General features: G+C 70.1%; 1 protein-coding gene across 3 annotated transcripts in view; it reads left to right on the top strand.

The window, feature by feature from the left end:
* ELFN1 (extracellular leucine rich repeat and fibronectin type III domain containing 1) overlaps positions 1–15,198 on the top strand; it is a 74,398-nt gene that overhangs the window by 23,490 nt on the left and 35,710 nt on the right. Inside the window, exon 1 of one of the 3 annotated variants that reach the window (XM_051830561.3) lies at positions 9,414–9,974. The exons of 1 other annotated variant lie outside the window; for it this stretch is intronic. The gene's annotated coding sequence lies outside the window, so the exon portion shown is untranslated. Of the gene's footprint in view, positions 1–9,413; positions 9,975–13,235; positions 13,360–15,198 lie in introns of those variants that run through there. One more of the 3 variants, XM_089320888.1, reaches the window with a different exon arrangement.

Here is a 15,198-nt window from a genome sequence, read left to right on the forward strand (position 1 = left end):
GCACAGGCCCTGGCTCAGAGGGGACCCCACCCCCACCCCCACCCGCATGTACTCCCAGGAGCCTGGGACTGGCCCCCAGGGAGCTGCCGCTGGCCCACCCTCTCCTCCTGGGGAAGCCGGGCCTCCTGCAGCCTGCTGTGCCTAGCTGTCCCCAGGCTGGGAGAGGGCCCCTGCTGGGTGTGCTTGGTGGACAGACGCTAAGTCCACAGGCCTGGCCTGGAGGGGTGCTCTGCCCTCCTGGCCACGCTGCTGCCGCCAGGGGTAGGAGAGGTCCATTAATATTCATGATGCTCGCATGAATATTCACGGCGGTCATGATGCCACCTTCTCCTCTTGTCCTTGGGTGCCTGCGAGGTTTGCCAGCCCCTCCCCCACACCTGTGCGTCTCTGTTGACCCCTGTGTGTGAGCCAGCAGCAGCCGGCTGTCCCGCCACTCGTCGGCCAGGCTCAGGGGTGCGGGCCCAGCCTCCTGGGTCAGAGCTGCCCCCCCCTTGCCCTGGTCTCCCTGCTGACCCGCGCAGGCCCTCCCACCCGAGGGTGTACTGGGCTGATGGCGCCAGGACAAACGCCAGCTCTCTGCTGCTGCTTTCCAGGGCTCCATTGTCCCCGGCACAAAGCGGGTGGCTCGGGTTCCCGACATGGGACAGTAACCAGAGAGGCCGGCGATCGGGTGTCCCTGCTGCCCTGGGGCTGTCCCGTCCCCTGGGACAGGCCAGCCGGGGTGGGGTGTGGGCAGCGGCTGCAGCCCAGAGACTGCTCCGGCCTGGGGACCTCCTCCCCCGGGGGCCTTGGGCCTGGCACAGCCCCTGTCTCAGTATTCAGGGCTGGCCACCCTTGGCAAAAGTGGCTGCTCTGCATGGGGACCCCCCAGGACCCCCAGAGCTCTGCCACACCATGGACGCCCCTGCTGGCTGCAGGCCCTTTGGGGGCCCCGCCCCGCCCTGGGAGACCCACACCCTGCGTCTGTCTGTGCTTCTCAGGCTCTGCTGGGCCTGGAGGCCGCGGTGCAGTCCCGTCTCCAACAGGGGCAGGGACGTCCAGGGGGTCCAACGGGTCAGCTGGAATCATCAGAGGGAATAAGCCTTGTCCAGTGCCTTCTAGAAAGTTCCAAGACACCTGAGCCCCCTCTGTGCCCCTCCCCGATGCCACGGCAGGCTGTACCACCCCTGCCCCCTGGTCTTGGGAGCCCAAGGGCCCCTGAGTAACTTGTCTGGACCCCGTCATCCTGGGCAGACGCTTGCCTGGGGGGCTCGGCTCTGACCTCCAAGTGCGTCTGTGGGGGGAGGGGCTGTCTCGCTCAGGCTACCTTCAGGGTGCGGAAGGTTGCAGGTCGCTGGGGCTGGGACCCCGCGGGGGCCTCGTGGCTCAGACCCTGGCTGCCGGGTGCCGTTAGCCCAGACGTGTGCGACTTCGCCTTCCCACCGCCGGCATCAGTGGGGACGACAGCCGCGGAATGCGGAATGAGGGCTGGGGCTGGGACAGATGGGCCATCACCGCCCATTCCTATTAATTACCGCTCCCTGGGCTGCCGTTGGCTGCTGGCTCGGGCCTGTCAGAGGCACCGTGGCCCCGGCGCTTCCTGGGGCTCAGCGTGCTGCTCCCCGCTTCCTTTGGGGTCCCTGGGGTATCAGGCCAGGTGGCGAGGAGGAAGGGGGAGGTGGGTGGGAGAGGGGGCAGGTACAGGAGCAGCACAGCGAGGCCTTGGGACCCCTGCCCGGGCTGGGGGTACAGCAGGACCCTGGTGTCGACGCAGCCCAGCCCTCGGCAGGGGGAGCCTCGGGGCCCAGAGACCCCCCAGATGCAGCGGCTGAGTGTGGACTGGGGCACAGCACTCCCCACTTTCGCAGGGAGTCCCTGGGGGCCCACAGACCTGGATCCCACACTCCGCGCCCGGGGGCTGGCGCCTGCTGTCGCTGGGCAGAGTGGACAAGGCCGTGGTCGTGGCCTCTGGTTCTGCCCAGGGGTGACGTGGTCCTGCAAGCCCCCTCGGGACAGCATGTGGCGTGAGCGGGACCCGCCTCCTCGGGTAGGCTGGTGGGGGGCCCCCACCCTGGGTGAGGCTCCTGACATCCAAGCTTTGGTGCGAAGCCGGGATGCAAGGCACAGGTTCTCCTGGCCGGCGGCAGGCAAGCCCCTGACTGTGTACTACATGGACCCCTGGGGCCTTGAGCCCAGGCCCCTCGGAGCAGAGTCAGGAAGACCCCGCCCTGTGCAGCGACGTAGCACAGTGGGCTCAGCCGGCAGGCGCTTCTCCTTTGCATTCTGGGGCTGGGGTGCCCGGCCCGGGGGTCCCAGGCTGCTCCCTCGCGCAGCCTCTGTCCTGGACCTGCGGGCGTCTGTCCCATGAGGACCCTGTGAGATCAGAGCCGGGCCCCTTAGGGACCTCACTCCCCCCGCCCCGTGCCCCCGTAGGGCCCTGTGCACTCACAGTCCCACCCTGGGCTCTGCCTGCCGCAGGGACACTGGGGACACTGTGCTGCCCCTAGGGAGCCCCCCTCCCCGGTTATCCCCCGCCCTGCCCCGGCTGAGTGTCCAGGGTCAGCTAGGGTCACAGCGGGCGGCGGTGTGGGCCTGCAGCGGGAAGGAGCACCCTGTGGAGGGGCCGTGTGCTTGGGCAGTGGGGAGATTGCATAGTGGGGTGCCTGGAGAAGTCGCAGGGGAGTGGGGGCCTTGGCAGGGGGATGCATGAAAGGGGGCGGACCCTCCCTCGGGTGGTTCCTGGCAGTGAGCTCCCTGCTGCTGGAAGAAACCAAGCAGTCCGGCACCCGCCACAGAGGGAGCCGCGTCACCAGGGTGGGCTTTGTGTTTGCCCTCTGCCCCAGCGCTCGGTGAGGCACGGCCACTGTGCTGGCTGCAGCCCCTGGGAGGGGCCGTCCCGGAGTGGGCCTGGGACCTGAGGTCCTGCCCCCAGCTGGGGGCCTGCCCTGCAGGGGCGCCCACGCCGACCCGTGTGGCTGTGAGGGGAGACTGCCTGGCCCCCTTGTCCCGAGCCCCTGATGGAGGGACCCGGGTTTCCTTTGGGGGGGGCTTGGGGTGAGTGATCCTCCTGCCGCAGGGCAGCACGGGCCCTCTGGGGAGGGGAGGGGAGGGGCAGAAGCTGGGCTGTCCAGTGCCCCGGCCCCTTCTCTGTCAAGGCTGCCTGGTCCCTGACCGCCTGCCCAGCCCTGTTCCTGGCCGGCTGGGCCCCAGCCACGTAGGTTCAGTGTCCTGAGACCGCAGATCAGAGAAACAGGGCGAGGAGAACCCAGGTGGCAGGGCCCCACCCGGCCCCCAGCGCGGCTCGGGACCCCAGCTGAGCCCGAAGGACAGAGGGGCGGGAGGAGCCGGCGGGGCCAGGAACGGGCGTGCGTCCAGGGGCGAGCAGGGAGCACGGGGGGGGGGGGTTCTCGGGGGTGTGCTGCTGTGGGGCAGCAGGGGGAGGCCCCCGGCCCCCGGCCACGCCCCCTCCTCTTCCCTCCTTCTCCAGGGCTGCCTCAGGCATGGCTGCATCCAGGCATCTCGTGGTCACCCAGACCCCTGGACCCCCATTCAGAGCCACTGTGGCCCCGGGGGGCGGCCCACTCCCCCTGGGGAGGGGACGCACAGTGGAGGCGGCAGTGCGGCCCCCAGGGGCGGGGGTGCAGGCAGGGTCGCGGCTCCAAGCACACCAAGCCTCTGCGGGGAATTGAGGGGGCACAGGCTGGGGGCGTGTCCCTGTGAGACGGACAGGCTGGGGGGCCACACACCACCAAGGCTGAGGCCCAGCCATCCAGTGAGAGAACTTGGAGGTGAGGGAGTAGGTGGGGGAGTTGGGCAGACTGAGCGCTGGAGCGCTGAGCAGGGCCCTGCCTTGCCCAAGACTGGGGCGCGATGGCCCGGAAACCTGGCTGTCAGTGCTTCTCCACCCCAAGCGACAGTGCCCAAGCCAAAGGCCACCTCCTCCAGGAAGCCACCCTGGATGCCTGCGACAGAATTCAGCTCCTCCTCGGCATTTGCAGCCCCGGCGCCCAGGCTGGGTTTGGCGTCCCAGGGCCTCAGCCTGCTCATCGTGAGATGAACGTCATTAACGAGGCTTTGGGGTTGCTGAGGTAAGCAGCGTGAGGACTGCATGGGTGCCCCCGACGGCAGGACCCCCGACGTGCCCCTGAGTGGCAGGGGTTTTACAGAGGGGCTGAGGTCGTCAAGGTCTCTTGGGACACTGGGAGCAGGAGAGGACAGAAGTGGGGGGGTCGGCCCCCAGTGTGGGGCGCCGTGTGTGTGCTTCGTGGCCACACGCAGGCCGGCTGGGGAGACCTGCGGCTCGAACCGGCCTGCGCCGGCTGCCTCCACGGAGCGCAGGGGTGGAGGCAACTCCCTCAGCCTCCCCCCACCCCCGGCCCTGCCCTGAGTGGAAGGAAGTAGGGTGGATGGATGCTCACACACGCACACACATGTGCTCTCGCACACGCATGCACACACACCCCCACATACAGTCATGCACAGGTGTGCACAAGGCACACGAGCACACATGCCTGTGCAAACACACTCAATGGGACACATGCACAGGACATATGTATGCGCATACATGTGACACACGCCCACACAGCACAAGCACACATATGTGCTCACACACATTCATGCACACACGTCCCCACATACACATTCATGGGTGTGCAAAGGCACATGTACACACATGCACACATGTGCACACATCTGATGCACGCAGTACACCAGACACGTACATGCATACACACATGCACAGGGCATGAGCACACACGTATGTGCACATGCAACATACACGTGTGAGCTCAGATTAGCACCATGCTGGACCCGCCCCCTGAGCCCACCCCAGCTCCTGCTGAGCGCAGTACCGGCTGGGAGGTGCGGCCCCCGAGCACGGACTGTGTGCGGATGTGACGGGGTTGGCCCCAAGGGCCCGCGGTGAGCACTGGAGACGGACACAGCCCGAAGCCGCCTCCGTCCCACGGGCAAGAGGGCACGCGGGTGGCTGCTGACGGTGCCGCCCCCACCCCCACCGTGGGCCCCCCGATCTCAGGCTGAGAATCCCGCGTGCCTCCGGGACAGGCTGGGTCTCCAGGAGTGACCGTCGGGTTGAGCTCAATCCCGGACGCGCCGAGGCACAGCGCAGGAGGCAGGGACGGGTTTCGGGCCAATCGCGGGATCCCGGCGCGCAGTTCTGTCTGCTTGCTGCATGCCTGGAAATTTCTAGAACCGGGGCGCAGTGGCCAAGTCTGTGGGGCGTGACCGGGGGTGCTTCTCCGCCCCCCGCTCGGTCCTGACAGGACGAACAGTGAACCCAAGAGGGGGACGTGCGGCAGCAGTGCGCACAGTGGGAGCTTCAACGGCGGCACAACCCCGCAGTTGGTGGATGTCCAGCAAGGGTGCGGGTGACGACGGGGGAGGGGCCACCTTTCCACAGACAGCACGGCCGTGACCGCACCCGCCAGGGTGGGGGCACCGGAACCCCCCACGCGGCCAGCGGGCGAGTGGAAGGCCGCATGAGCGGCAGAACGTGTGGGCTTCTCAAAGCAGGAAGCCCGGAGCCACGTGGACGAGGGCGGCCCAGGAGACGGGAGGGCGTGGGCACGTGGCCGTCCTGGGCAGCAGCGGTTGCAAGGTGTGCCCCACACGTGGGATGGCTGATGGAGCGAGGTCTGCCCATGCCACCGGGGACACTGGGCGACACCAACGGTGTGAGCCGTGTGGTCAGCGGTACTGAAGACACACGCCATGGGAGTCCACACCTGGGAAACACCGGGAGAATCCGCCGGAGCAGGAACAGAGCCCGACTGCTCCACTTCCGATCCAGCTCCTTGCTGTGGCCTGGGAAAGCAGAGGAGATGGCCCAAGTGCCTGGGCCCCTGCACCTGCGTGGGAGACCCGGAGGAAGCTCCTGGCTTTGGCCTGGTGCAGCCACGGCCATTGTGGCCATTCAGGGAGTGAACCAGCATGTGGAAGATCTCTCTCTCCCTCTCTCTCTCTCTAACTGTACCTTTCAAATAACCAAATAAACACAAGGACGGAATCGGTGGGTGCCCACGGGTGGGTGTTGGGAGTGGCAAGTGGCTGGAGGAGGTGCATGGACGTCTGGACGTGGAAGTGGTGGCCGACACCCAGCTGTGGGGACGCACTGAGCACCGGCCAGCTGTGCACCGTGCCTCTGGTGCCACGGACAGAAAGTGAGCCCCGGGGTCCTGCCCACCCCCAGGGTCGGCACAGGCTCGTCACGGCTGCCCCATGGACTTGAGTCTCCATGCCCTGGGGAGACGGCGAGGAAGTCATTTTTCATCTCGTTTTGACCTCCAAGTTTATAGTAGGGCGATAGCTCGTGCGAACCTGTCTGGGCGATGGGGATGTCTGGTGTTGTCATCGGGGCCACGGCTGACGTGGACATTGGTCAGCACACGGAACCACACCCGGCAGAGTCCCAGGAACCGCACTCCCGTGGACTCTGGGTTCTATATTCTATAACGCCAAGCCCCAGCAGGCGGCACCTGCTGCTGCCCCGGTTCCCGGTCTCCTGGTCACGGTGGACACACGGTGTTCTGCCGTCCTTGCTTGGCCCACAGGTCTGAGGGAGGGAGGGAGGAATAGGAGGGGGAGGGAGGGGCAGGAGGAGAGGGGGAGGGGGAGGCCCACACAGCGGCCTTGTTCCAGGAAAGAGGGCCTTGGAGATGGGGAGCAGCCTCCCCAGGTGGACTGGGCCAGTAGCAGGCGTGCGGCCGCCCCCGGGCACACCACACGTGCTGCCCACAGTCATGCGTCGTCCGGAGGACACACTTCTGGCAGCAGGTGCTGGGCGCTCGGGCATGGCACCTGCAGCTGTGCCCCCGTCTGTGTCCTGGCCCCACAGCGCTGGGTGGGTCAGAAAACTTTGCCCTCTGCCCTTTAACCTTTGGTGAGGCAGGGATTTTAATCTTCCTGCTGTTCCCCGTATTGATTTGCAAGAGCTCTTACATGTGGGGAGGTCGGCTCTCTGGGCTGATGGGGGCCCCGTGTCTCCTGCATAGCTCTGGGGCTCTGGGGCTCTGGCTGTCCACTGCTGCCACTGGGGGCGGGCGGGCGGAGGGAGGTGGCCACCATTCCTGTGCAGGTGCTGTTTCCTCAGGGTGGGCGTGGGGAGCCTGTACACGGGTCCCAGCCCCTGGGGTCCTGCAGGTCGACCTTGCTGGACACAGGACCAGGGGCCACCCCTGCCCCCACTGTCAGGGGGGCTCTGGGACCCCCAGTGAGTCCAGGAGCCCACCCAGCAGGCTTGGCCATGGCCGCTGAGGCACCCAGGTGGCGCAGGCACAGGCGGGTTGGGTGGAGGGAGGGGCTTCCAAGCACCTGACGCAGGTGGCAGCCCCAGGCCCCCCCCAAAGAGCATGCAGGGTTGGTTGGTTTTCCTAAGTGGGGCGTTGGTCTGACCCGGTTAGGGCGCCAGCCCCCTCCCCGGCGGGGCCGCTGCCAGGCCAGAGTGAGGCTGCAGGCACAGCTGACGCCCATCAGAGAGGCGGCCGGGGCCGGGGCCAGGGGAGGCGCCAGCCCTGGCTCCAGGTGTGCTCTTAGTGCTGGCCATCCTCAGGAGAGACGGGCTGCACGGCTGCCAGGTGGAACACGCGTGTGCGTGTGCACGCTGTGTGTGCTCTCAGTGTGCTGTGTGTTTGTACTCATGTGCGCATGCTCTCTGCACGTTGTGTGTGCGTGCCCTCCGTGTGTGTGCCCCTTGTGAGGGTCACTGTGAGTGGACGCAATGGCAGGGCCCCGACGTGTGGGGGCCCACGGGTGTGTGCAGCAGGGCAGCCAGCTTCCAGGCGCAAGGACTCCTGGGGGGTTGGGGGGTGCTGGGGTGTAGACACGCGTGCACCCTGTGGGTACAGCGTGTCCATTGTGGGCACACGTGTCTGCTGGAGGGGAGGAGAGATGGGGAGAAGAGGGAGGGGGAGGGAGAGAGGGAGGGGAAGGCGGGAGGGGGAGATGAGCAGGGGGAGGGGGAGGCGGGAAGGGGAGGGGGGATGCGGCTGGCGCAGAGGGCCTGCTCCAACCTCCTCCCCCTGCCTCTCATCTCCTCCCTTAGGGTCTGCCCCGGGGTCTGGCTCTGTCCTGGGGAGGGATATCTGGCCACTTGGTGGGGGGGGCACAGCCTCTCCCAGGAGAAAGGGGGTGGGTTCCAACACGTGAAGAGCCGCAGAGGGAGCTGGGGCAAAATTCAGGGGTCAGAGGGCGGTGCCCAGCAGGAAGTGAGGACGGGCCTCCCGGAGGCCACCGGGCCTGGCAGGATAGCCGCGAGGCCCGGCTCCAGGTCTGAGGGCCCTGGGCACGGACTCCAGGACGGGAGGGCTCCCTGGAAGGCCTCTGGTCTTGCCCGCCCCGCTTCGGTCCGCGGGTCCCAGAGAAGGTGGTGGCGCGTCCTCCATCCCTAGCGCTCTGTGCCGGGTCCCCGCCTCTCACCACAGCCCGCGGGAACTCAGGGTCAGGGGCGAGGATCGCCTGGCGCGGGAGGCCGCCCCGCACGCGGGACGGAGTTTACCTGCTGCGGAGAGGCCGCGGCGCCCAGCCCCAGCCGCTGTCCCGGCAGCCTCCCCGGCCATCGGAAGCCTGTCTGGGGACCTCCCACGGGAGGCATGCCCGGGGGGGGGGGACCCCTCTGCAGTAGCCCCCTCCCCTTTGGGGGCGCGCGCAGCCGGGCGGACAGCCTCACTCGGCTTGGAGGCGAGGGTGCGGGGTCGCCGGGCCCAGCGCGGCGGAGGCTCGCGCCCGGTGTGGGCCGGCGACCTGGGTTCCCCCAGCCCCGCTGCCACAGCTCCGGAGACGGCGCGCAGCTCGTGGCCGGGCGAGGGCGCCCTTGAGCTGGATTTAGATTTTTTTACCGACCACGAAAGCCGCAGGCTGGGGTAGGGGCGGTGGGGAGTGGGAGCCGCCCTGGGAGACATGGCTCCGAGGCTGCGGGTGCGATTTCGGCCCCCCCCGGGGATTCGGGAGGCCAAGAAAGGAGAAACGGCAGTGGTGGGAGAATGTGTACCCCAAACCTTCCGGGAATCCCAAGGTGCCGGGCAGACCCGCGCGCCCCACCGCGCGCGAGGCGGTGGCGGAAGGGGTGGGCGACCTTGGGGGAGGGCAAGGTCCCCGGGGACCGGACCACCCCACACGCGTCTACCGCGCCACCCCTCGCGCGTGCCCACACAGGGTCTGACTCGGGTGAACTTCCACGCGGATCCTGGGGTGCGCACGGCCGTGTCGGCACGCGCGCGCTCATCCCCGCCCCGCGTCGTCGCCAAGGGTCGCAGCGCTGAGGCCTGGGGGCGCTCGGGGCGGACCGGCAGGGCGCGGGCGACGCTGTCTCTCCGGCTTCTCATCTACACCCCCCCCCGCCGCCGCCGCCCCGCTCTCGCTCCAACTTCCCCGCGAGCGGCCCCCTTGGGACACCCCCGGTCCACCGACGTGCGGGGCCGTCGCCCGCCGCTGGCCCTGCGGCCGCCCCCACGCGGCCCCCGCCCCTGCTCCAGCCCGCCCCGCGCGGCTCCTACGTGAAACCTCCGCTCTCGCTCGGAAAGAATGCGCTGCCACCTCGGCGCCGCCGCGGCCGCCGCTACCGCGCCCGCGCCCGCGCGGGAGCCCGAGCCGCCCGGCCCCTCGGCGTCGCCGGCGCCGCTGCTCCCCCGCCTGCCCGGCCGGCCCCGGGCTCGGATCGCGCGGTCCCCGCCGCCGCCGCCGCCGCCGCCCCGCTCTCGCCCCGCTCTTGACGCAGTGAGCGCCGCAGCCCGGCGCTCGCCGGCTCCGCTCAGCTCCCCGTCGCAGGCCGAGTCCAGCCCGGAGGGCTCCGGGAGGGGCGGGCCGCGCGGGAGGGGGGGGAGGTCTGTCTGGAGCCAGCGAGCCCGGAGGAGGAAGAGGAGGAGGAAGGAGGGGAAGACACCGCCGCCGCCGCCGCCGCCGCCGCGCTCCGGGGACCTGGGCACGCGCGCGCCGTTCGCCGGCGACCGAGCCTCCAGCCCCGGGCCCGCACCCCGGCCCAGGTAGGAGCGGGCCTGCGGGGGAGGGGTCTGCCTGGGGCAGGGAGGCGGGGGTCCTTTCTGTCGCAGCCGGGGAGTCGCCGGGTCCCCGCCCCGGCGGAGGCGCGAAAGCTGCCCTGGGGCGGCCGCGGGGGCGGCCGGGGGTCCCCACTGGCTCCTGCAGCCCGGGTCGCCCCAGTCCCCGCGCCCTGCCCTGGGCGCCCGCGCTGCGGCCGAGTACCCCACGTCCGTGGTGCTTTGGATGCGGCGCGTCAGGTCCACGGCTCCCTGGCGCCCCTGCCCACCCACCCGCTTCGGAGGCGGGCGTACCCGAAGTTCGCGGCAGCCGAGCGGAGCTGGACAAACTTCCCTCCCCGGGGCCGGGGCTCGGGACCCCTCGGGCCAGGCGGCGCCGCGGGGACCCCGAAACTTTCCTGAACACGCCCGGACCGAGAGGAGGGCTGGGCGGAGGCGGTCTCGCCGTTTCGTGCACTGGGCTGGTCGTGACGCCCCAAGTTGGCTCAGAGAATGCCCCCAACCGAGTCCCGGCGGGGAGACAGCCCGCGAGGGGGCAGCGCCCCGCCCCGCGCCGCCCGCGTCAAGGCGGGGGCGTCGGCAGGACCCCGACTCGCCTCCCGCTCCGCCCCCCTCCCCTGCAGCCCCGGGTCCGGGCTCTGCCTGCCGCTGCCCGGTTCCGGAGGACCAGGCTCGGCACTGTCCTTAGCGTGCGTGACTCCAGCCGCCCCCGGCGGAGCAGACCCCTTGCCTCCCGGCCCCTGCTGTCCTCCCGCTCTGTCTTCCTCGGTCTAGGGGTGTCGCCCCCCCGAACTTTTTCTCATCACCAACTGCCTGGTGTGGATCGGTCGCCACCCGGTCAGGGGCCGGGCGGACGCATGTGAGACAGTACGGATCCCCGCCGAGTTCCCCTCGCGGAATGGGTGTGAGGCCCCCCGGCCCGGGCTGCCCGGGACCAGCGGGGATCTCCTGGCCGCCTCGCGCGCGCCCAACCCCCGGGGGCGCGCATCACCACTCCCCCCGCCCCGCAGCCCAGCGCCCTCCTTCCCGAGGGGCGGGAGGGGGTGACCGCGGTCAGAACGGAGGGGACACGCGAAACTCCTGGAAGGGTTTAGGGGCGCAGCCACGCGCACAGTAGGCAGTGCTGTGGGGTCTCCCCTGCCGGCGTCGCCTGCGCGCACCCCGGGGGACCGTGTTCCCCCATCCCAACCCCCAGCTCGGAGAGGGAGTGGGTTTCACGATGGGGAGGGCGGGGGACAGAGCCCAGCCCCCCACCAGCCTGGGGAGTCCGCGTCGCCAGACCCGGCCCCGCCCCCTTGCTAGTGGACCCCCGGGACCCGAGACCCTCCTAGCCGCTCTCAGAGCGCCCGAGAGTGAGGCATGGCACCCGCCCCCACCCTGGGTCTGGGGTCGCCGAGTGCGGAGCTCAGTCCCTGACAGATGTCCCCGCGGCGGTGGCGTCTCCGGATCAGAGTTAATGACTTAGGCGCAGGCCGCCTGGCGGCGCGGCTTCGGGGGAGGGGCGACCCGGCCGGGACTCCGGGGCCCTGGGCGCAGCCGCGGGCGCAGCCTCCGCTGGGGTGGTGTGAGGGGTGCAGCTGCGAGGTCCCGGCCCCGCCTCCAGTCCCCGAGCCCCTCAGCGCCCGGCTCAGCTCCGCACAGGCTCCGGACCCCCAGCCATTCGGCGCCCCTCCTTGGGTCCCTGTCTCTATGTAGCCCAGTGTGGGTGAAGGGCGCTCTGAGATCCGGCCTGGGCTGGTCACACCGCAGGAGGGGGCTCATGGCCCCCTGCATCTGGGGAGGCCACTGGGGGTCGTAAGTGAGCAGGATGGCTCTCAGCACAGTACCCCCAGGCAGTGCCCGTGGAGCGCCCACTGTGTTCCCTCCTGGGGTGGTGCGCAAGGAGCTGACGCTGCCTCTCCAGCGCCCACCCTTGGCCAGCTGACCCGTGGGGGCTGACCCTGATCTTCCTCGTGCAGGGCCGGCCAGGCCAGAAGCTAAAGGTCGCTCTCCTGGGCCTGCCAAGAGCGGCCGGGGGGGGCACTGGGCATTCACTAGCTGCTCCCCAGTAGGAGCCCAAAGGCCTTAGATGGGCAAGGAAGAAAGGGGGCACCCCCACCCCCCAGCACCCCACGCCGGCCAGGCCTGGCCCAGCCCAGCCGCAGTGTCTGGTCGCTAAACAAGGGCTTACTGTTGGCCTGGGGCCTGGCTGTGTTGGGGACATGGCTCAGGTGTCCCCAGTGCCCTGTCCGCCCTGTGCACTGTGCGTTGGCACCCCTCACCCCATGCTTGTCCCAAGTTGCCGGGGACACGGCGACCCCAGCATCCGGGCGCCCTGCAGGCCTTGAGGAGGCTACCAGCACTCGTGGAGGGCCTGGTGTGGCCCTGGCTCCTGGGGCCTGGAGCCCAGGGGGTCCGGGCCTTTCTGTGGGCGCTAGTTCCCGTTTCCTCTCGCGTCCCCAAACACGATAGGATTGATCTTGATTTGCTGCCTTTGAATTGAGCGGAGTCTTTTGTATGCTCGGTGAATTGCCCAGCTGCTGGCGAGGAGCGCAGAGCGTGCTGGGGGTACTGAGGCCGGGAGTCAGAGGCGGGCGGGGACAGGAAGCGGGGAGGGGGCGCGGGCGGCGAGAGGAGCGGGGCCGAGGCGTGGGCCCGGAGCGAGCCGGGCGGAGGGCCCCCTCTTGGGGGTTCAGCGCGGGCTTGGCTTCCGACGGGCTGGAGGGCCTGGCGCTCCCCTCCCGGCCGCTGCTGCCTCAGTTTCCCCGCTGCACAGGGCGTGCGCCCGGACGGAGCCCCTGGGCTGGGCGCACAGGTCAGGGTGAACGGTGGCCGGGGGCGGCGGGGGTACAGCCCTCCCCAGGCTCCGGGATCGGGCGGGACGCGCGGGAAGTTCCGGCTCCGAGGACGCCGGGGCTTAGCGTTCTGCGGTGGGGGTCGAGGCGGCTCATTCAGGGCACAGCTGTTGCGCCCCCTCCCCAACCATTTAGACGTGGGTGGTAGGGGCCGCGAGGATCTCTCCCTCCGCGCGTTTTAATGCCGCCCCGCCCCCAGCCCCCTCGGGTGGGCGGGAGGCGCAGCCCCGCGGCGGCGAGGAGCTGGGGGCGCGCAGGGCCGGGAAGAAGCGGGGCGGGCGGGAGGGACTCGGCGCGGGACTGGGCCGGAGCAGCCGGGGGCGGGCGGGAGCGCGCGGGCGGCGGCGAGGGAGGGAGGGGCGGGGCGGAGCGAGGGGGCGGTGCGGACCCCCCCCCCCGGCGGGCGAGGGCGGGGCGGCGCGCGGATCGATGGGCGAAACTGGGCAGGAATTTCAATCCGAGCGAAGTTGGAGCTGCAGGACGGCGGTGGCGGCGGCGGCGGGCGCAGCCCCGAGCGGCGACCGAGCCGGGCCGGGCAGGTAAGCGCGGGGCCCGCAGAGTCTGCTCCCGCGGCGGCGGCGGCGGCGGCGGCGTGGAGCCCGGGGGGCGTGCGACCCCTGCTCTCCACGGGCGGCCACGCACCTCGCGCCCCTGTGAGGCCCTGCGCTTCCGTGCGCCCTGGCCCGGCGCGCGATCCGAGCGCAGCGGGCAAACTTGGAGCAAGTTTGCGGTGGTGGAGCGGGCGTTGGCCCAGCGGGGCAGACCCGGGGCCGGGGTCGCAGCCCCTGCTTCCGAACTGGCCGTCCCCAGGCGCCGTCCGCTCACGGTCCCGCCCCGCCGCCCGCACCCCGGGGCCGACGCTGACGTCCCTCCGCGGCTCTGCCCCTGGTGGACGCCCCCTGGGCCCCGAGCCCCTGACCCCTGTCCACGCGGCATCCCTGTCCCTGCTAGCGCTGCGTCTCCGGGCGCACACGCGGGAGGCGCGCGTTCCTCAGTCGGTGCCGGTGAGTCAGCCGCCTGGCCTGGGCGAGGGGCTCTGCTGGGTGTCCTCCACCAGCCCCCACAACCGCGGACCCCGCCGTCCTCCTGGGGCGGGCAGGCGGCACCAGCCTCCAAGGCAAAAGGCCTGCAGTGGATGCATGGAAATCCGTGGGTCAGCTGCTCAGGGTGGGATCCCCTCGCCCCCTTTCCCCTCCCCCAACGTGGCGCGACAGCGTTTGAGATCCAGGTATCGCTGGGTGCCCTTGGGTCGTGCATGGGACAGCTGCGAGCCTCAGTGTCCACATCTGGAGAACGGGTATGTCACGGAGCGAAGGCTCAGTGGCCGGGGTCGGGGTGAACTGCTCCCAGCCAAACCTAGGTGTGTCGGGCGGGTCTTCTGCACCATGAACGCGTGGTGGGGGTCTCCTCTCGTCTGTCTGTGGGGCTGGGGGTTTGCAGGAGCTCTCGGGAGCTCCAGGAAGGACGCAGGGCTAGGAGAGGAGCCGATGGACAGCCATGGTTCTGCTCGTCTCTGGCGCTGCCTCCCAGAACCACCCCCAGCCCGGGGAGCAGACGGCATGAGAGGGGCTTCTGTCCTTTTAATGCCACAGATTGGCTCTGCCTGCCCTTCTCCGCCCGGGGTCCCTGGGCAGGCGTGGGGAGACTTGCAGGTCCCAGGCCCCCGGGGTGCCCCCTCCGACCAAGACCAAGGGGCATGTCCAGGTGGCCCAGGGGCTTGGAGGGGCTCCCCTCCCTCACCCTCTGGATTTGCGAGGGTGTGGAGCCTGGTGGGGCCCCCAGCACTTTGGCGCCTGCCTCTCTCGGGCTCTGGGGTCTGAACTCTGCTGGCCTGGGAGCCTCGCCCTCTCTCCTGGATGATACAGCAGCCTGACTCCCTTGGGGTCCAGAGAAGGGGAGAAGGAGGGGCCAGAGCAGGGGAGCCCCTTGCAGCCCCACCCCAGTCCTCCCCTGGAAACTCAGTGCTGTGCAAACGCCTCCGGCAGCGGCTCACCCCACCCCCCATACCAGGGCTGGGGACTGGCAGTTCCTGCCCTGTCCCCTCCCCCCAGCCAGAAACAGGTGGCCCAGGCCCCTGGGGAGCCTTGACTCTTGGATTCTGACGTTGGAATCTTTGGGCCTGTCCTGCTGGCCTCACTTGTCCCAGAGGGGTTGGTGAGCCGGGGCCGAGGGCCAGGGGGACGCGAGTCCCGGGGTAGGATGGGGGCCGTGCCCGGGGCTGTCTGCCTGTCGTCCTGCACACACACGGCACTGGGTGTCAGGGATTTTCCAGGCACTCTGGAATCTTCCTCCGATGCCCAGGGGTCAGAGCCCCCCCCCGGACCCCCCCCTCCAGGGACCCTGCATCCCAGACGCCCCGGCGCTGGGAGATTGCTGAG

This window comes from Oryctolagus cuniculus, chromosome 19 (genome assembly GCF_051225735.1).
Source record: "Oryctolagus cuniculus isolate XC-2025 breed Fujian yellow rabbit chromosome 19, ASM5122573v1, whole genome shotgun sequence".
NCBI classification, from domain to species: domain Eukaryota; kingdom Metazoa; phylum Chordata; class Mammalia; order Lagomorpha; family Leporidae; genus Oryctolagus; species Oryctolagus cuniculus.